The 21,148-nt window shown below is 41.6% G+C and overlaps 1 protein-coding gene and 1 non-coding gene across 3 annotated transcripts in view; both read right to left on the reverse strand.

Moving 5' to 3' along the window:
• Window positions 1–21,148, reverse strand: part of EXOC4 (exocyst complex component 4) — a 679,809-nt gene that overhangs the window by 542,564 nt on the left and 116,097 nt on the right. The window lies entirely within an intron of this gene.
• Window positions 3,708–3,812, reverse strand: LOC118989254 (U6 spliceosomal RNA). The gene has a single exon (XR_005066972.1). It is a non-coding gene; the product is annotated as a U6 spliceosomal RNA (small nuclear RNA).

Consider the following 21,148-nt stretch of genomic DNA (forward strand, 5'->3'; position numbering starts at 1 on the left):
GTCCCCTGCTGGGAACTGGCCGGCAACCCAGGCATGTGCCCTGACTGGGAATTGAACTGCGATCGTGTGGTTTGCAAGCCCGTGCTCAATCCACTGAGCTACACCAGCCAGGGCTCCAGTAGCATTTTCTTAAGGGCAGTTTTACCATCTATCTAGATCCCCCCAAAATATAACTATTAAATAAGTGAGTTAAGAACACTCCTCGACAACTCCTTTGGATTTAAGCACTAAGCAAAATGACAAGGAATTTAGTTTTGAAATGAACAAATTATCAGTTTCAGCATAACTTCCACTACAGCCTATAAATCAGAAGAAAATTCAACGAATTGCACAAAGGACAATCGCTGGACCCAACAGAGGGAATCATTCTGAAATGGACCTCAGTAGATGGAGCTGTCCCCTCTGCATTGGCCCTGCACAGGGAAATCTGAAGAGCTAAAAATACAGGCAGTCAGACAAAAGTTCCCAACATCTGCACTGATTAAAATGCCAATCACCCTCTTCCTAAGACCACTGGCACTGACCCTGGTACGCCAGCCCCACGTCAGCCCAGAATAATGTTATTATTATACATGCACTGAGCACCGACAATGCCTGCAGCACCTCTAAAAAAGAGATGGAGTCCTTGCCCGGCACTTGGCCATCAAACGAGCGTTCTGAGAAAGACAGCAGAGTAACTATAACCACTTTGGATTTTATCTTCATGGGGAAAATGAAACACTCAAATTTTGTCTCTCTCCTTAAATCCTGATAACCCAGCATTTATGAAAAAAATAATCTTTATGATTGCCACTTTTTTTCCTCACGCTTGCTGCTGTCATATGAATTCAACTTATGACCAGGCTCTGTTTTAATTAATTCTGAGGATATTTCATTCTATGTAACGGCTTGGGGTTGACATACACTTAGGTGGTTGCAGATTCAGCCTACCCTTACAGACAGAGGCTGAAGAACTTCATACTTGACCGTGGAAAAAGAATTAAACATTCAAACAAATACATTCAGACAAAAGTTCAAATGCCCACAACAACAGGCCACCCTTTGTCAGCTAACTAACACCAGCCCACCAAATACGGGCCAAAGACGGCTGAATGTGCAGAACTCAGCAGGTGCAAATCAGAAACTCTGCATGGTCCGAACGCTTCCCGGGGCCTAGATGAAGGTGAGGCTGCCCACTGCAGAGCAGCATAACTCCGGCCCAGCAGTCAAGTAACAACCCCCAAAAGCAACACACCAGAAGCAAGCTCACTGAAAGGCGATTATTGTTTAATGATTCACTGCAAGGTTTAGGGTCCTACCTCTTCCTTTCACAGGTCACATTTAAAAATAAATTGCATTATTAGACAGGAACAAAAAACTTAACACCCCAAACTCAAGGAGAAAAACCTTTACTTTGTTATGATGACTTACTCTGTGACTTTTAAAAGGCAGGTAAGAACTTACATTCAAGTATTTCAGTATAAACAACACTGCAAATTTCACTTGACATTGGAAAACACCTACCACTAAGCCAGCATACTTTCATGACCTTGAAGGTAAGTCTCTCATAATCTGATCATAATCTGTACCCAGAGAGAGTGTCACTATAAGGTCCTCGATGCTGAGATTTTTGTTTAAACAACTTACTTGAGAATGTCAATATGTGTTTAGCTAGAATGCAATGACCAATAAATTGTCCTACTTTTGCTGATGTTGAGCCCTGAAAACATTAAATCCACAGATACACATCTGTGGTAAGATCTAGTTAGAATTCTGCAAGGGTAAGAACATGCTCAGTGTACTGGCAGAGGTCAGGAAAAGAGCAAGCAGGACACGGGAAATATTTTTATAATGTACAAATGACTAACAACGTTCTACTTAAAGACTTCTTGAATGTATTTCTAGTGACATTAAAGACAGCACTATCATAGGTAAAGTGATTCAGTGAGGATCTGAGACCTACAAACAGCAGAAAGATGCTTCCACTCCCTTATATCTGGTTAACACTTTTGACAAACTATTTAAGGCCCTTTCCTTTGTATCCAAAAATAACTAAAATTCAGTGCAATTATTAGAGAAACCAGCTCAAAAGCATAAAACCAGGGTTTTACTAGTCACTGAATACCCTCAATTAGATACCCCATTAAATATATGCAAATAATCCCTTTCCATTTCAAAACAAAAAAAGATTCTGTGGATGTAACACAAAGTTTAAAACTGCTTTTTACAAAAGTGAATGTGAGTTTATTCTAACCTACACACATTCTATTGAAAAGTTTGACACATATGTTGGGTATAGTTAAGATGGCTCACCTTTACTTATTTATAAGTTGAATGTATGTATAATTTATAATCTATAGCCCAAAAAAGGAAAAAAAGTGAACTGGCTACCACCTGAAACTTCAACTTCTTAGTCACTTCCAATGCAGTGCCATTCTAAACTTCAAGGTAAAATGACACGTGTTGACCTAAACAATTTAATTGGTCAAGATCTATTGATGCCATTGTAGACTCCAAAAATAAATTCTAATACCATCTTTTGAGACCTCAGAAGTCCTTATCCAAACACAATACAAAATAAGACAGTAGGCAGAGGTCCACATACACACGAGTGACTACACGGCCTCGTGCAAAGAAGAAAACCACACACGTACACAAATACATGCCTCAATCTTAAGGTTCTTTTGACAGCCCCATGCAAAACTCAACCTTTGCTACTACAATGCTCTTTTATCTAATATAACGCTTTCTTCTCTTCCTCCTCCGACAGCCTGTGTATCCTGATAAGAAGACTGAGCTACACTGAAACACATGCCCAACACACTGTTATGATTCCTGTGGGCTGAGTGCGCTGCTCCTGAACATACAGCCATTTCAAAGCTGCACTGGCTGCGCACAGGCTCAGCAGGACAGGCTGTCAAGGGAGGGGACGAATGACGAGGTGATAAACACACAGGCCAGGGTAAAACAGAATTCCGTTTCTACGCTCAGAAAAGAGACTTACTCTCTCTGTCTCTGTTTATAGGCTAATAATTCTGCATATTCTCTTAAGAACATCATACAGATAGGCTACTAATAACAAAGAACCAGGAAAATGCACAATTCTTTTTTTTGTGGTAACTAATTTTATTTGTATGTTTTTTATTTAATTATTGTTCGAGTACAGTGTTCTGTCTTTTACTCCCATCCCTGCCCACCCCCCAGTGCTCCCCACCTCCCTCCCATCTCCACCCCCCTTAGTTCTTGTCCATGAGTCCTTTACACTTGTTCCTGTAAACCCTTTCCCTTTTCCCCTGAAATTCCCTCCCCTCTCCCCTCTGGTCCCTGTCAGCCTGTTCTCTATTTCAGTGTCTTTGATTTTATTTTTCTTGCTTGCTAGTTTTGTTGTTTAGTAGCTTCCTGTTAAAGGTGAGATCATATGGTATTTGTCTTCCACTGCCTGGCTTATTTCACTCAGCATAATGCTTTCCAGTTCCATCCAGGCTATTGCAAAGGGTAGGAGCACCTTCTTTCTTTCTGCCGCATAGCATTCCATTGTGTTAATGTACCATAGTTTTTTGATCCACCCATTTACTGCTGGGCACCTAGGTTGCTTCCAACTCCTGGCTATCATAAATTGTGCTGCTATGAACATTGGGGTGCACAGGTTCTTTTGGATTGGTGTTTCAGGGTTCTTAGGGTATAATCCTAGCAATGGAATTGCCGGGTCAAAAGGCAGATTCATTTTTAAAAATATGGAACGCTTCACGAATTTGCGTGTCATCCTTGCGCAAGGGCCATGCCGATCTTTTCTGTATCATTCCAGCTTTAGTGTGTGCACTGCTGAATGACACACCAATTCTTTAAAATATTAACTGATAACAGATTTCTCCGCAGCTAAGGTCCAGTCATTTCTAGTTCTTTCATTCAACCCCCCACCATTAGCCTTGTAAGACTAACTAACCCAGAGCAGCAAAGAGCAAGATATTTCCAATACTCATCAAGCTGGCCTAAAGTAACACTGCTCAGAATATCAGATCCCTGGGGTAATTAAAATATATAGAAAAGAAGAAAGGAATTAATTGAATGACCACAGCCTGCCAAACGTCTAAATAAGACTAGTTGTTACTCGTTCGGCAGTAAGAAAAGTTGAGCAGGGGTCAGGAGGGGGATGAAAGCAAGCCCCGCCCACTGCTCCAGTTGGTGATCTCTGAAAGAAATCATGGAAATGCTCAGAGAAAGAGAAGCAAATCAACTCCTCTGGCCATTTCTGGAAACACTCTGAGCATCAACAAAGAAATGGAGGCCCCAGCACATCTGGCCCCGGGAGCCGCTGACACTCCACATGACCGCTTTGAGAAGGTGGAGGCGGCACTGGGCAGCGTGTAGCGCTGCCCTCACACCCTCTTCCCTCGGTTAGAGCAGGCAGGTTCTGTGAGGGGAATAAATTAAGCGAGAGAGTAAGTCTAATGCAGCTAAAATTCTAGTAATTTTAGATCATCAAAATGGTAACTTTGTAGTGGGAGAACAAAACCTCAATAAAGTGGCCATAAAGTTTGATCACTGTTACCATATTGTAGCTAAACATTTATAAATTTGCTGGTTTACTGTACAATCCCTAATGAATAGAAGTGAAAGCACAGCCTATGAGTAAGAACAAGGATGGTTTATCTATACATTACCTTACTGGGAGATTTATTTGATTTTGATTATATTGACTGCATGCCTTCTCTTTTCATGCAGTCACTCCAAAAAGCTCCAACAAGAGAAAAGTGTCCATACAAGATGGTCCTAAAACATGTAGTCTATCTATGTGCTTCCGAAAGGTCATCGGGTCTTACAAAACATTGCACATTAAAATATGTAACTGAAAAGCATCACCAGACCTTTCTTCTCCTAGCCTGAGAGTCCCAGAATCCGTGTCTACTGTCGCTATTCCATAAAAACTTACACAATTAACACATGGTGGACTGAAAAAAAACTGGGGAAGACACATAACATTCCTGGAATTTGGAGACTCTGGTGTCAACCTGATGTGGGTTCAAATCCCCAGTGTGGCAGCCCTGCTGTAAAGCATGGACACAGCACTGGATGTACGTGAATGAGATCATCACAGAGATCAGAACAGAGGAAATCCTCAACAACTGTTCCGAATATGCAGACTTACTGGGATTCTTACTAAAACTGGACTTAGCAAGGACAGACACGTAAGTCCAAAGTCAAGGCCTAGTTCTAAGGAAAAGAGCCCAGAGGAACCTAACCAAAGTTTGGACGAGGGGAGTTTTTGTCCAATGCAAGAGTAAACAGGCCCTTGGAGGAAGGCGAGAGTCCTTACAAAGAACAGGGGGCCCATGGCAGAATTCTGGGATGTGCACAATGACAGCAGCGGATCGTCCCCCTCACCCTCGGTCCCTGGGGAAGATTATAACACCGCCACTTTACGTTTATACAACATATATATTAGTAAGTCATCATTACTTTGTATCAATTGATATTGTCAAAAGGGACTACTGTTGCCTAAATAAAGGCTTTCTGTACAAGCAGATATAAAAATAAAACTCAAGTGAACTATGAGAACTGCATTTTACTTACATGCTAAAATTTACTTACATTTTACTTAACATTCCAATATATTTCTGCCTCCAAGTTCCTTCCTAGCTGTAAGAACTTCACCCTTTATATTTAATCAATATAGCAAAGAAATTACAAGCAGCAAACAGAAAGAATGAAAAGAAATTTCAAAAAACACATATCCTCCTTTTAAAGCTACATAAAAATATACTCTCGGAAAACATTCAAGGTAAAATGCATATTTTCATGTTTAAAGACACCCAATAGGTAATACGATAGGTTGTATTGTATTAGTCCATAAGGCTCAAAAATTACTGAGCAGTACAAAACATGCCATCAGGTTTTTTTAAAGGTATTTTTAAAACCGTGATTCTGAGACCTTGAAAGTGTTCTGGGAGGTCCTCCACAGTAGCCCATGGAAGCAGTACAGAATGGTACAAGAAAATAACATGGGGTTTGGGATTAGAGTCTATCCTGGGTTCAAGTTTACTTTCTCCACTGGGTAGCCATGTGACTTGGTAAAAATTATTCTCAGCCTCAATTTCTTCATCTGTGATACAGGTATAAAAGGAAATAAGACACATGAAACAGCTTTGCAAGGAATAAATCACTATGCAAGTATTAACTATATCAATAACAGACTCATAATTGAGATTTTAAAAATTATGAACATATTTTATCTTTAAGGTGATATACACCTTGCTTGCAATCCCAGCGTCTAAGACGATGCCTTGCTCACAGCAGGCACTCCATTATGCGCATCTTGAAGTAGATTGATGGGTGGAGAGGACAGATGAACAAGGAGATGCAATTTCTTTCTCTTCTGCTAGCTCTCAGTTACAATCCCATTACCACCTTGGGATGATAAATTTGCCCCAAAAGGCACAGGAAAATCATATTCAGAAAGCAAAATATTACATCAATACTTACCGGTAATACCTAACAGTATTTTACCATGATCTGAATAAAGAAGCACAACAAGGAGAAATAATTTTACGTGTAACAATGTCCACAGCCTCTCTATATCTACTCAAATATTTATTATTGGTCTTATTAGTATTCCAGATCCTCTCCCTCCTCCTTCATATTTAATATGGATCATTGCCTACTTACTAACACAAAATTACAAATTTTGTTTTATTGACATGTGCTCTACATACATCATTAAAACTTTACTACAAAATCAATGTCGTATGATTTTAATGTAAAGTTTCCATAGCCTCAAAAACACTGTAAATTATCTTAGACAAAAGAAAGATATAATACCTAGCTTTTTGTCTTCTTTTTATTTAGTCTCTTTTTCAATAAACAGTTCTATGTGCCCGGCACTAAGAATATAGCTGTGAGCCTTTCAAACAAATGATGCTGGAAAAACTGGCTACCTACATGTGAAAGAACGAAGTTGGACCCTTACAAACACCACATACAAAGAATAACTAAAAACAGATTAAAAACCTAAATGTATGACTTAATACTGTAAAATTCTTGTAAAAAAAAACATAGGGCAAAAGATCCACAACTTTGGATTTAGCAAAAATTTCTCTGATCTGATCCAAAGGCACAGGCCACAGAAGAATGAACAGATCAATGAACGTCATTAAATTTTTTAATTATGTACAGCAAAACAGCATCTCAGAGAATGGAAGAAAATACCTGCAAGTCACATATCTGCTAGGGAATTCACATTCAGAATAGATAAAGAACTCCTAAAATTCAATTACGAAAAACAAAAGCAAAGAAAGTTTTAGGGAAGCCCACAGCAGTGGCTCCTCCCTGGAGGTTCAGGAACTGCCACCAAAATTGTGAAGTAAGAGATACACGAGTGTTTCCAAGAGGTGGGGCGAGAAAAGGCATCTCACACAGAGTGCACACCCACCGAGAAAGCTTGGAGGCAAGAAAGGATAGGGCCCATCACAGAACCGAAGCTGCCAGGGCCACCACACTCAAGGAAGGCCTTCTGCGTCATGCCAAGGAGTCAGGACCAACCCTTTAGATGCTGGAAGTTAAGGAGGAATCCATCACTTAGAAAGGATGGGTCCGGCTGCAATGTGAAGAGTAAATCAGAACAGACTTCGAAGATCAGTTAATAGGCTAGTATGCTGACCTGGAGGGGCAGGAATATGGTATTGGGGGAAGAGGAGGTTAAGGACGGTACCTTGAACTAAAGCTGCAGCCTTACATAAGGGAGAGAAATCAGAGGATTTTAGAAATGTGAAGTGATGAAATTGTCAGATGTTACCGATTGATGTGGGGTGTTTTTGACATGGAGCATGTGGAACAGTAATTTTCCGAAGTCACTAGGTGGAGAACACGGCTGGCTTAGCACCCAGTACTGAGTTACTGAGCAAAGACACAGGCCTCAATAAATAACGGCATCACTTCTAACAGCCAACCACTAGAACAGGACAAATTCATTCCAACGAACTGACAGCCGAGGGAGGTTCAGAGCTTGAATTCTACCTCATGTGCAACAGCCTGCCAGCCATCTTTCCACAAACGCAGCGGGCTCACAGTCACCAGGAGGAAAGGACACTGACGAGCCAACAGCAGAGACCAGAGCCCTTGAAAGGCCCCAAACACTCGCCAATTCCTCAAGATGAGAAATGCTAGAGGGTGGCGCACACACACACACATACACACACGTGTGTGTGTCCTGTGAATAAAGAGATCTGTCCCCTTGATTAAAGAAAAAACTTTCTTTAATCAAGTAGCAAGTGCCTTGCTACTCAAACTGTGGTCTAAGCAGCACTGGAATCACCTGGCAGCTGGTTAGAAATGCAAAGTTTGTGTCTCCACCCCAGAAGGACTGAAGAAAAAAGTCTGCATTTTAAGGTCAACAGGTGATTCATACACATCAAAACGTGAGAAGCACTGAACCAGGGGCTTTGTCCACAACTCACCTCCCAAAGCTAAAATGAACACGCCAGCATTTCTGCTCCCATACCAACCTGCGGGGGTAACTAAACAAAAGCCTCCGATTATGCAACTTACAAAGCGGTACTTCACGGTGCTTCCTGGCAAGTAGCACGGGTCAAAAGCGACTTCAGGACTCCTGTGTTCAGTGGGCCAGATACTTAAGCAAAACTAATGTAATTATGACTTGTTCTACATTTAAATACTTTCCAGGGGAAAAAATTCACTTTCACCACACATTTATTTCATAGAGCCAAAGATAACCTCCACGCTTAGAGTGCGTCCCTCGTTTTCTAGTTCCCCAAAGGGCTTTGCAAATCCCTTAATTATATTCCAGTGTGAACAACTATTTCATTAGCTAATTTTCTGCCCACCTCCTCTTGTCAGGTGAAAGTGTGTTACCAAGGTTCTTGGTGGAGGCACAGTTAATGCATTTTTGAATAGTGATTTGCCTTAAAACAAGTTAATTAATATTCTACTTCAAAATAAACACAACAGCTATTAAAATAATGCATTCAGGAATAGATCAAAAGGTTGAATAAGCTAAACTTGTGTCAAAATGTAGGCGAAAAATGAGTCAGGGAAAAATCACTGTACATACTGTGTAATATCTTTAGTCATTTAGAAAATCTTCAACAGAACAGATCCAGACTGATGATTTATCCCCTAGTTGTTAAAAAACATACAACATTGTCCATGTTAAGACGGACCGGACTTTAGGACAACTAGAACCACCGGGGTTAAACAGCTGGTTTAACGGGGGAGAAGAAAGCAGAGACCTCCCGAGTTTGGGCTGGTGTTAGGAGCCAAGCCGTCACTGCGAGGCTCCATGTCTTCAGACCGTCCCGTAAAGCATGTCAGTACTCTGGCACCCCAGCACAGCGCTGTGTGCCTGCCACCGGTGACGGCAACCCCAACACTCAGGCACACCCCAGAGTGGTACGAAAAACCATGGCAACTTTTCCAGTTAGTTAAAAGAAAAGTTGAAAGACACTTTTTATAACTTTTACTGCTTCCTGAACAACGAGGTTAAGAGTTTCAGAAACTGCCCTGGCTGGTGTAGCTCAGTGGATTGAGCAGGGGTCTGGGAACCACACGATCTCGGTTCGATTCCCAGTCAGGTCTCATGCCTGGGTTGCAGGCCAGTTCCCGGCAGGGGACTCACCAGAGGCAACCATACATTGATATTTCTCTCCCTCTCTCCTTCCCTTCCCCTCTAAAAATAAATAAATAAATATTTTTTTTAAAAAAGTGTTTCAGAAACTGACTTAAACTGAACCCATGGCAACAGACACTCCTGGGACAGCCACTGAGGTCTCACACCTTCTCCTTCTCTCTGTCCTGTTTCATTCTGTGCATGTTTCACTCCCTGCTTCTACTCTTCCTTCTTTCCTTATTTCTCCAACACGCAAACACACTATCTACCAATCTCCATACCCCATCTATCGCTATATTCATCCTCTCATTATCTAGCTGATCACCTGGAAACACAAAACAGAGGAACCCTCTCTGAGGGGTGCTGGAAGGGAAGGAGGGCCCGAGATGAGCTTTCAATGGCTGTTATGGCCAACAAGTACTAAAACTGAGAGAAAGAGGGAAAAAGTAAATCCTCAAAGAGATCTGTCTTTTATTCCTAAAATGATGAAATGGGAAATAAAAAATGTGAAACCATAAACTAGATTCTGACATTAGCATGCTGCTATTTAAAAAAAAAAAAGGCAACATTTCCTAAGAAAAAACTGCAGAGATCATTGTAAAACCACAATCGTCAGTCTGTAGGGTGACTCCCAAACTGGTTATACACAGTGGGAACTACTACACAGTTGCACTCAAATTAACAAATTCCAAGTGGGCAGAGGGGCTGAGTACAGACATGTCTATGGTAGGTGACTGATAAGTATCTACCAACTAAATATTCACTATATTATTACAAACTCTTATATTAGTAATGTAAGAGCATATGTAAGATAATCAAGAAAATCTAAAGTCTCTGTCCTCTAGGTCCAGGGTCTTCAACTAGCAGGATTCACAAAAGTTAGGACCAAGCCCAACCCAAGGTCTCACCATCTGTGTGTAACCAACCACACAGTCCTCTCGCTGCTTTTCCTGCCTCAGTCTCTCCATCTGCCTCCAGGCTGCTCACGCCTTCAGTGCCACTAACCTCTGTACCCACAGCCCCCCTCTTCATTGCAAAGTCATCCCTATACAAGCACCGAGCATTATGCCGAACACACAGGTGGTACTCAGCGCGGGTCAGTGGACTGCGAATCCTCAGCTGCCATCCAGGACCCTCAAAATCTGGCCCCCACCTGCGTCTCAAGTGCGGATGGTGACTTCACAGGAACCATCTCCTCCAAACAAAGTGAGATACTCCCTGTCCCCAGGAATGGTGACATGCCGAATGTGAGACACCTCTAGTTCCCCTGCTTGGAACACACGCCACCCCCACCCTCCTCTTTTTTTCCTCTCTGAACCCAATCCGCCTCTTCTGTCCAACCTCTACCCCAAGGGGGAGCCCTGCTCTAATCCCACCCCCAAGTGAAGCTCTTTTCAAAGGGCCCAGCCTCACTCCGTGATGCCATTATTATGTCCACACCACTCACGATGCATCTCTTCCTGTGACTGAAACCCGGTGGGACGACACTTCTGAAATGGACAACAGTGAGTAACCGAAGCAACCTCTCAGCATAAAAACCCATTACGGCCATAGTCTGAACTTTACAGATCTCTACATCTCTAGTCTGTGAGACAGAATGTTGTGCTTAAATGAACTTAATGAATAAGTAATGAGAGCTTCAGAGACCCTGGTAGTGTGCTAATTCTTGACCTGGGTGTTGATTATGTGGCTATGTTTAATTTTTTTAAATAGGTGGAAAACATACAATTATGTTGTATATATACTTCTATACATATAAAAATACAAAATGAACAGACGGAGGAGGGTAAGCGGGAAAGGTGAAGGCAGAGGGGAAGAGAAAAACCTGAGGTACATAATCAGTACAAAGGAAATAAATTAATTCTAATATATTGGCCTGGAACACATGTCAGTGGTTCCAAGCACCTAGTTACCCTCAAGGGTACTTAAGAATGTTTACCGACCTGACCACGTAGCTCAGTGGATGGGAATACTGTCTCAGTGTGCCAAGGCTATAGGTTCGATCCTCAGTCAGGGACATACAGGTGTCAACCAATTAATGCATAAATAAGTGGGACAACAAATCCACCCCTCTCTTTCTCTCTTCCTCGCTAAAATTAATACAAATTTTAAAAATTTAAAGAATGTTTACCTCTAGTAGTTTAAAAGCTATTAATCACTTTCACCCTTTTAACAAGGTGTAGTTTGGCTGAAATAAAAATAGTAACTAAAAACTAAAACACAGCAACATTTCAGAGGGTAATACCAATGTAATTTATAGAAATGCCAGGGGACCAGCTAATTTGCATGAATAAAGCACTCTGGAAATGTAAATGGTGTGAAAGTTCTAAACGACGATGAGAATGATAGTTGAGTTATCAATATTTTAACCTTTATAAATATAATTTAAAAATAATAAGCACTTGAATACTGTTTTTCATCCTCTAATCATTTTAGAGATACTAATTACGCTACAGGTCATCCTCTGGAATACATGTAAATAACTCCATTTAGAGAAAATGGAAGTCAAGGCACTGAGTTAGGCTCACAGTGAAAGGAATGGAAGGTAAACCCAGTTCTCTCTAGGCCTCAGAACTTGAGTTGAGACCGTGGAACTTACTGAAATAAACACAGGAGGACCACAGAAGGTCAACACTCTCGTTCTGCTTTTCGCTCCCTGTGTAAACTTTGCTTAAAGAAAGAAAGGATTACCTGGGAATGTCTGGAAAGGGAATGTCATTAAAGTGACGATCTGGCCCCCCTACGCTCTAGTCTACAACAAAAGTTCAACCCACTGAAAAGGCAAATGCAGAGAACAAGTGTGCAATACAGAAAAGGGCCAACACGCAAGTGTACGAAGTCAGGAAAGTGCTGTCTGTGACACAGGAGAACACAGCTGAACCAGGAAAATGCTGGCACGACCCTGCGTGTTGTCCAGGCGTGCACCCTTACCATTGTCCTTAAAACTTACTAAAAACGGAACTCAAGCTGAAGTGTGAGCTAGTGTGGAGACTGCTTGAGCCACGTGAAATAAAACTCCATGAGAGAGTCTGTAGTCCATCACGGCCCCTTCTGACGCCCAGGTCCTTCCACTAGAAGACTCCCTAGGTTTCAGGTGCAGGAGTTCTGGCCTGGAGGGGCTGCCTACTGGTCCCTACACTTTGGTTTCTGTTTGGTTGTTTCCCCCCCAGATGACAACATTAAGCCTAGTGCATGAGTAAGATACCATCATAATAAAGGGAAGCAGACAAAGCCATAAAGGTTTATATAAATTTGGAAAACAACAGAGTCAATATATCTTAGGGGTTAAGTGTCTAACTGCAATTAGATAAAACTGAGTTTGAACATTGGCCTCACCACTTAATAGCTGGGGCAACACACTTAACCTCCTGAAATCTCACTTTTATCACCTGTAAGTAAAAGTACTAATGGCATTATCAATAGGGGGATTAAATGGGATGATGAGTAAAGTACTAAGCATAGTGGCATGTGATAAATGCTGAGTAAAGGCCAGCCATAATTTTTAAATAATTAACGGAGAGAATACGCTTGGAGAGAAGACAGTGATGCACGTGGTGCAGTAGGGGGATGGCAAGTACTGATCCTTCGAGGGAACGCGATGACAGATGAACACTGAAAGGTCAATAAAAGACAGAGCGAGGGCAGGCTTAAAATAATAGTAAAAGACAGCAAGATAAGGTAGCCTCAAAATATTATTTTTAAAATTATTAAGCACAAGCTAAGAAAAGACAGAGTATTAATTGACAGAAAAAAAAAACAAAGTAGTCCTCATGGGCAAGTAACTAATTAAGTTGGCCAAAGAGACTGCACCTTTAGGTGGCAGACCGGGGTAAAACAAACACCACAAACCAGAGGGCTCATGCTGGCCTAGATAAGATGCCTGCATCAGCTGCATGCAGCCAGTCCAAGCCAGCTCAAAGGCGTGTGAATCAAGGCTTGAGATGGATAACACTGTGATTGTAGTGACAAACAGAAACGATACCAGTCAAAGAAAATACTTCAGGGTTGGAAATGGGCTCCTAAATAAAGTGCAGACAAAAGCAAACCTCAGCGTTTTGGTTAGTTTATAGTTAGTTTGTATTTCTTGGCTCTCTGAAACAGGACTGCAGCAAAGGCCCAAAGGCTCAATTGTAAACACCCATAGCAAGAGAAGCAACTATAGCTCTTCCAGGCCAAAGGAGATGATGACCTTGATAAAGTCACCCCACTATGCTAATGTTGCCAGTTGCAAGTGAAAGCCTCACTTTAAAAGAGGTAGAGTGCCCTATCGGGTGTAGCTCAGTGGATTGAGTGCAGGCCTGTGAACCAGATGATTGTGGTCAGATGATTGCAGTTCGACTTCCACCCAGGGCACATGCCTGGGTTGCAGGCCTGTTCCTGTGGGGGACATGTGAGAGGTGACCATACATTGATATTTCTCTCCCTCTCTCCTTCCCTTCCCCTCTGGAGATAAATAAATAAGTAAATAATTTTTTAAAAAGTAAATAAATAAATAGCCCTGGCATAGCCCTGGCTGGTGGAGATCAGTGGACTGAGCACGTGAGATGGAGTGCAGGTGAGCACGGGCCTGCAAACCACACCATCGCGGTTCGATTCCAGTCAGGGCACATGCCTGGGTTGCAGGCCAGTTCCCAGCAGGGGACTCACGAGGCAACCATACATTGATGTTTCTCTCCTTCTCTTCCTCTCTAAAGAGGAACCGACCTGCCATGTAACACACCTCTTGGGTAGCTTCCTAGTGATGACATACTTCACTGTAAAAGTCACAAGAACAGCCACTTAAAATCATAAAGACAATGAAATCAAACCAGGACTCAAAGCCTGGCTCAACCACATCCAGTCGTGAGCTTGGACATAGTGTCATGATCAGAGCATGGGCACAGTACCACCAGGCTCTCTGAAGTCTGGTGAGGCTCAGAGGAAAGAATGTATTTAAGGCTAGGTCCGGTCACAGTTATTAGTGTAAGTGAGGATGAGCCTTGAAGGTTCTTAAAGTAATACGACTATTTCCTGATGCGTAATTTCATAGTTCTCCTGAACATCCGAATAACCAGAAGAAAATGTTCACCACAGACTAGAGCCCATTCGAAGAGCTTCTCACTCAGTAGGTCTGGGATAGAGGCCTAGAATTTGCACTTTGAACTAGTTCCCAAGAGATGATGCTCATCTGAGGACCACACTGTGAACCACCAGCCTGTCTAAAGTCATTCTAGATAGCATGGAATGACTTCCTAGCCGGGTAGCACAGTTGGTTAGAATGCCATCCCCACAAGCTGGGGTTGTGGGTTCGATCCCCTGCTGGGGCGCATGTTGGTAGGTGAAGAAGTAGTTTGTCTTCTTCCTTTCTGTCTCTCTCTTCCTTCTTCCTCCAATCAATAAATTAAAAATTGTTTTAAAAATTAAAGTCATTCTGGATACCAATGTCTACACTGAGACATTTTCATGATAAAACAAAGAAATGACACTTTCAGAAAAAGGCAGTAAAGGCTAATATAAAAAAAACAACAACAATCATTTGCCATGTACATATGCAGTGAAGAAAAAAAAAAGCTTCTGCTGAGTTGGGATCTACACAACCCCTAGAGAGAAAGTTTTGGTTGCACCTCCCCGCCCACTCCTGGCACCCTTTCCCATAAAATGTTAGCACAGGTTTATTCTTTACAAATCTCAAGTGACTCACGTCAGATTAAATCCCCACAGAAATGTAGGCAAAATGAACAGATGGTTTTCTCCTTTCTGAATACTGTGTGTGTGCAACACACGGAATTTTTTTACTTGAGCAGTAAAACTCACTGCCTCCAGAGTCACACAGGACCTAAATATGAACAATCTCAGTGCATTCATAACAACCACAGTTCTGGGGTCCTATTTGCGTGCTCTTTAATATGGTGAACCACTCGTACCCTATCCAACCCCAACTGGCCATGGAAAGATATAAACGATGCGGGTTTTCCCAAGCTCCCCCAGCTGTGTCCCGGTTTTTTATTTTACAGAAAAGGGCTTGGTCGTGACTGCATGTACATTCCCAGCTCGCCAGTCCTCTGATTAGAACAACAGATCTCCATACATACTGAAACGGTGTTTATATGAATGTAGAGGAAAATTGTAAGTATTTTATATTAAAAATGCAAGCTTTCTTTAAAGTGAGCACTGTAAATGTCTATTTCACTTTAGAAAATTTCCCCTTTATCCCCATTGCTACTAGATAAGCAAACAGGCAGAAGTACTGCAGTGTGACCCACAATGGTAATAGAAAGACTTGGTGATGGAGACAAGGTTACACTAATTAGCACAGACTAGCTGGGCCTCCTCAAATCAAGGCTCTCAGAAGTAATGTACTTTCATAAACTGACTCCATTACAGCAATTTTAATTCTCTGTTCTTGTCATTCTCTCCCCCCCTTGTCACTTCGCCGGTCTTTAAAAAGGGCACTTCAGGTAGGATCTTTTATGCTACATTTGTAACATTCTCTTGAAGCCTGAAATTAAAATTTCTTTCCTCTAACAAATTTAGTCCCTTTCCATTTGGCAAACATCTTTTTTGATTCTTGCATCTCTAATGGAGCTGAAAATTAATATGACTCTTTAAATTCTTTGATTATGCAAAAGAATCATCAATGACGTTTGCCTAGCTCTTTCTGCAGAGCAGACCAGGAGTTGGCATGAAAGCCCTGCATTTCCATAGCACCTCACCTCCCAGGGGCCCAGGGACTTTACAAACCGCACTAAGGGGACACACCTCCACACTGCCCAGGCGCAGCTGCCCCGCAGGTGAAACGCAGGCTCTGACTAAACAGCATTTACTCAAAATAATTACATACTAGAAGCTCTGATGATTCTAAAGGAAGAGCACTTTAAAAAGTATTCTTCCGTAGTAAGCAGTTTTAAATGCATCATCTCCTGAATATTAATAAATTTAACTATAATAGGTAGTGAAAATTCACTAATGACAGCTCCGGCTTCACATTTGCAGTAAGCCCATAGGATAAAATGACCTGTATACCTGAACAAAAAATATATATTATCCTTCCTAAAGCTAGCAGGTTAGAGAAGGTGCTGGTATGAGTGAAAAGGAGAGGAGAGGGAAACCAATAACAAAGCTGCAGAGGGGAGGGGGGACTGGATGAAAGAAGGTGAAGGGATTAGCCAAAGAACATATACCATATTTTTCAGACTATAAGATGCACCCCCCCAAATTTGGGGGGGATGGGGGTGAATCTTATGGGGGTGAATCTAGTCCAAATGTAGCTTGCCTGGCTCTCTGTAGAGGGGGCAGGCAGCCTATGTTATCTGTATTATTAAATATCTTACCACATTTATTTCAAATTTTTTTTCCTATTTTCCTCCTCTAAAACCTAGGTGATCTTATGATCCAGTGCATCTTATAGTCCTGAAAATATGGTACATATAAACCATGGACGGAGACAACAGTGTGGTGATGGTCAGAGAAGAGAGGAGGGGAGGGGAGGGGAGGGGAGGGGAGGGGCAGAGCTAGGTGAGGTGAGCAAAGGGGGAACATCTGTAATAGTGTCAACAAGAAAAATAAACTTAAAAAAGGAATTTTTTCAAAAGATAATTACAAAAGGCAGCTTTAAAAGATGAGGATTTAATTTACAGTAAATATAGTTCACCTATAGTGAGATATGAAGAAAAACTTTTGAGAAGAAAAAAATAAAAATAAAAAATCAAAACACAAAGCCTCTTTTTTCCTCTCAAGAACTAATTCTGGACAGTTGTACGACGATCTACTTTCAAACTTCTCACCATCCTCCCAAATCTACCGTCACACCTACAGCAAAAATGATGGCAGTGAGTGTGCACGGGTTATCTGGGAGCAACACCGTGATGGTCCCAATAATTAATGGCTTCTCTTGCCAACACTTCTTCATGACCCTTATCTGGAACCCTGAGCTAATCTGCCTGACCGGCAGGAAGCCTGGGATGACTGAACAGCCGCCCAGTATAAGAGAAGGCAGAATGAGCTGGTCTCCTGGGAACTAGCAACCCTTCACAGCATTACGATTCCTCCGCTGCAGGACTTGTAAATCTACAAAGTTAATCGCGTTTACAAGGCACATAAAACTCTATCTGAAAGTAACCAGTCAATAGATATGTTTTGGGTACCCACTACTCATTCATTCAGGAAATACTCATTAGGTGCATCCTGTACCTAAGCGGCTGTGTGAGTTCTGGGGTGGGGGAACCACAGTGAATAAATAACAGTCCTTTCTCCTAAAGGGTTTAAAGATTAGTCCACAATGAATTAAAACCTTATGCGCAAAAGCACTGAGGGAAATTTACAGACGAGTAAGAAACGGCCCTCCCGAGGACCTTCGTCTGACTGAAAAGGAAAAATGCAGATTCTGCAGAGGAAGGAAAACATGAGATCCGTCAAATGAGCAGCAAAAACAAAAAGCACGATGTACTCCCCAAAGGAACTGATCGATGAACACTGCACAGACGAGACAGAGCAGGTCGGGCACGTCAGAGACGGCTTTCAGGGATGGGACAAAGGCGGTGGAGAGGACGTGCAGTGTAGACAAAAGTACTGGTGGGGGACTAATTTAACTGAAACACAGCATTCCTACACAAAAAAAGTAAAAATAAGTGTGGAGAAATAAGCTTCGTCTAAATTGTGAAGGTACCTGAACAATCTTATCCCACAAAGTAGTTTGTTACAGGGAAACACAGACCATGTGTAATGACCTAAAATTCAGTCTGCTTTTTCAAGTTACTTCTTTAATTATACCGTGATGCTACCACAAAGACTGGACCACACGGCATTATCGTGCCATAAGGAGTCAAACTTTTCTCCAGCAGCCCCACTGGGGAACAGGAAGTATCCCAGTTCCACTGGACACAGGCAGAGTCTACGGTCACCTGGCCTGCTGAATATCCTTTTGTCTTAAAGTAAAATCTGGGAGGAGGGAAAACAGTATGGCTTGCATTATTCCCTGCAGCCCTTCTATTCCCAAAGCTCCCCAGAAAGGCCAGTTTGCAGCCCTGTTGGGTTATGTGCCTTTGAAGAAAACCCTGACCCCACACACACCAGCCCACTCTGTCGAATTTACTCGCCGTCAATAGGGGACCCCACTGACCCTACTAGTGCCGCATTCCAAACAGAGGGCAGTAATTCTATAAAATTGGGGGGGCAGGTCAGCTCAGGGCAATGAAGTTCCTCCTTAGCCCATGCCAGTCAGCAGAGCAGCTCAAATGTGCCTGGGAGCAGGAAAACAAGAGAGGCTATTACTTTCTGATCACAGCAGGTGAACAGATCATCGACAAGAGCCCAGAATCAGAGAAGAAGGAATGAAACAGCCTACAGGGATATCCAGTCTGTTTTCCCACTGATACATAGTCGATTCGGTCAGGATCAAATGCCCAGTGAAATCAGCTCCATTTCCCTACGGGACTAGTCTATGATGCAGTGGTTCTCACTGTGGGAATATTCCCTTACATGCAGTTTACATTCTGCATTTAATTTCTTCCTGCCATGCTTGCCTATACTATTGTGGAAAGTAAATAATTCCTTAATTTCATATTTGAATTTCTGAAAATTACTGTTGTTTTCCAATTTAACACTGTTTCCCATTGTTCTTGAACCCATTGTTTCCAAATTCAACGTTCACTTTGAATTTCCGATCAAAAGCACGTGACCTACATTATCAAGTATCACTCTGCACCCCCTTCCCCAGTACGGCAGGCAGTGCCCTATTTGGTGATCCCTTGACAAAAACAGTTGACCAATGGCAATTTTAGAAGAAATAGAATCAAAAACTCATCAGATTCATATGGCACCACAAAAGACACCAAACAGCAAAAGCAATCCTGAGAAAAAATAATGAAGCTGGAGATATCACTCTACCTGACTTCAAATTATACTATAGGTCAATGATAATCCAAACAGCATGGCATTGGCAGAAAAACTGAAACACAGACCAATGGAACAGAATGCAGAGCCATACAGAAAACCACATGTATCCCTGACTGGTGGGGAGGCTCAGGCAGCCAGTTGAGGCTTCTCTCTTACATCGATGTTTCTCTCCATCTCTCCCTATTTTCTCTTTCTCTAAAAATAAATATATTTTATAAAAAAATATTTAAATAAATATATAAATATTTAAATATATAAATAAATATATAAAATATAAAATATATTTATATAAATATATAAATATATAAAATATAAAATATATATAAATAAATAAATATATTTTTAAAAACCACATGTACACGAGCAAGTAATTTTTGACAAAGGAGTCAAAAAATACCATGGAGGAAAGAAAGCCTCTTCAATAAATGGTGCTGGGAGAATTGGAAAGCCACGTGCAAAAGAATGAAACTAGACTACAGTTGAAATAGATCAAAGACCTAAATATAAGATCTGATACAATAAATTACATAGAAGAAAACACAGGACTAAAATTATGGACTTAGAGAAGATTTTATGAATTTGACCCTAAAGGCAAGGGGAGTAAAGGCAACAATAAATGAATGGGACTATATCAAACTAAAAAGCTTCTGCACAGCAAAAGAAACCACCAACAACACAAAAAGGCAACTAACCAAATGGGAGGAGGTATCTGCAAATCATAGCTCTGACAAGCGGTTAATACCCAAAATATATAAAGAACTCATACAACTCAACATCAGACAATTAAAAAATGAGCAGAGGACCTGAACAGACATTTCTCCCAAGAAGACATACAAACAGCCAACAGACATAGGAAAAGATGCTCAGCCTCAGGAGCTCTTAGAAAAATGCAAATGAAAACTACAATGAGATACCACCTCACAGCTGTCAGCATGTCTACTGACAACAAGACAGGTCATAACTAGTATTGGAGAGGTTGTAGAGAAAAAGGAACCCTCATCCACTGTGGATGGGAACGTAAACTGGTACAACCACTACGGAAAACAGTACAGAAGTTCCTAAAAAAATTAAGGATAGAGTTACCATATGACCCAGCAACCTCTCCTCTAGGTATCCACCTGAAAACTTTGAAGACATTTATTTGCAAAGACATATGCACCCCCATGTTCACTGCAGCACGAGTCATGGTGGGCAAGACACGGAGACAGCCGAGGTGACCTTCAGTAGAGAAGTGTGTAAAGCCAATGTGGTCCATATATACAGTGGAATACTCCTCAGCCGTAAGAAAGGATGAAATACTGCCATTTACAACAACAGGGGCGGACCTTGAGAATATCATGGTGAAACAAGTGAAACAAGTGAGTCAGAAAAAGCTAAGAAGCATATGATTTCGTTCACATGTAGGGTATGAAATTCACAGTCCCAGACAACAGTACGGCAGCTACTAGAGGGAAGAAGTGGGGGCGGGGTGGTAAAGGGCACAGGGTCCAAATACATGGTGACAGAAGATGATGCGACTTCGGTGGTGGGCACACAATGCTATATACAGATCATACCTCATAGAAACGTACACTTGAAAGTTATATAATCTTATGAACCAACATCACCCCAATAACTTCAACAATAAGAAAAGGAAAAGAAAAAACAAGCAAACAGAAACATAGTTCACAGTAAGTA

The sequence above is a fragment of the Sturnira hondurensis genome, unplaced genomic scaffold, assembly GCF_014824575.4.
Source record: "Sturnira hondurensis isolate 20B ecotype Veracruz unplaced genomic scaffold, ASM1482457v3 Scaffold0006437, whole genome shotgun sequence".
Taxonomy (NCBI): Eukaryota; Metazoa; Chordata; class Mammalia; order Chiroptera; family Phyllostomidae; genus Sturnira; species Sturnira hondurensis.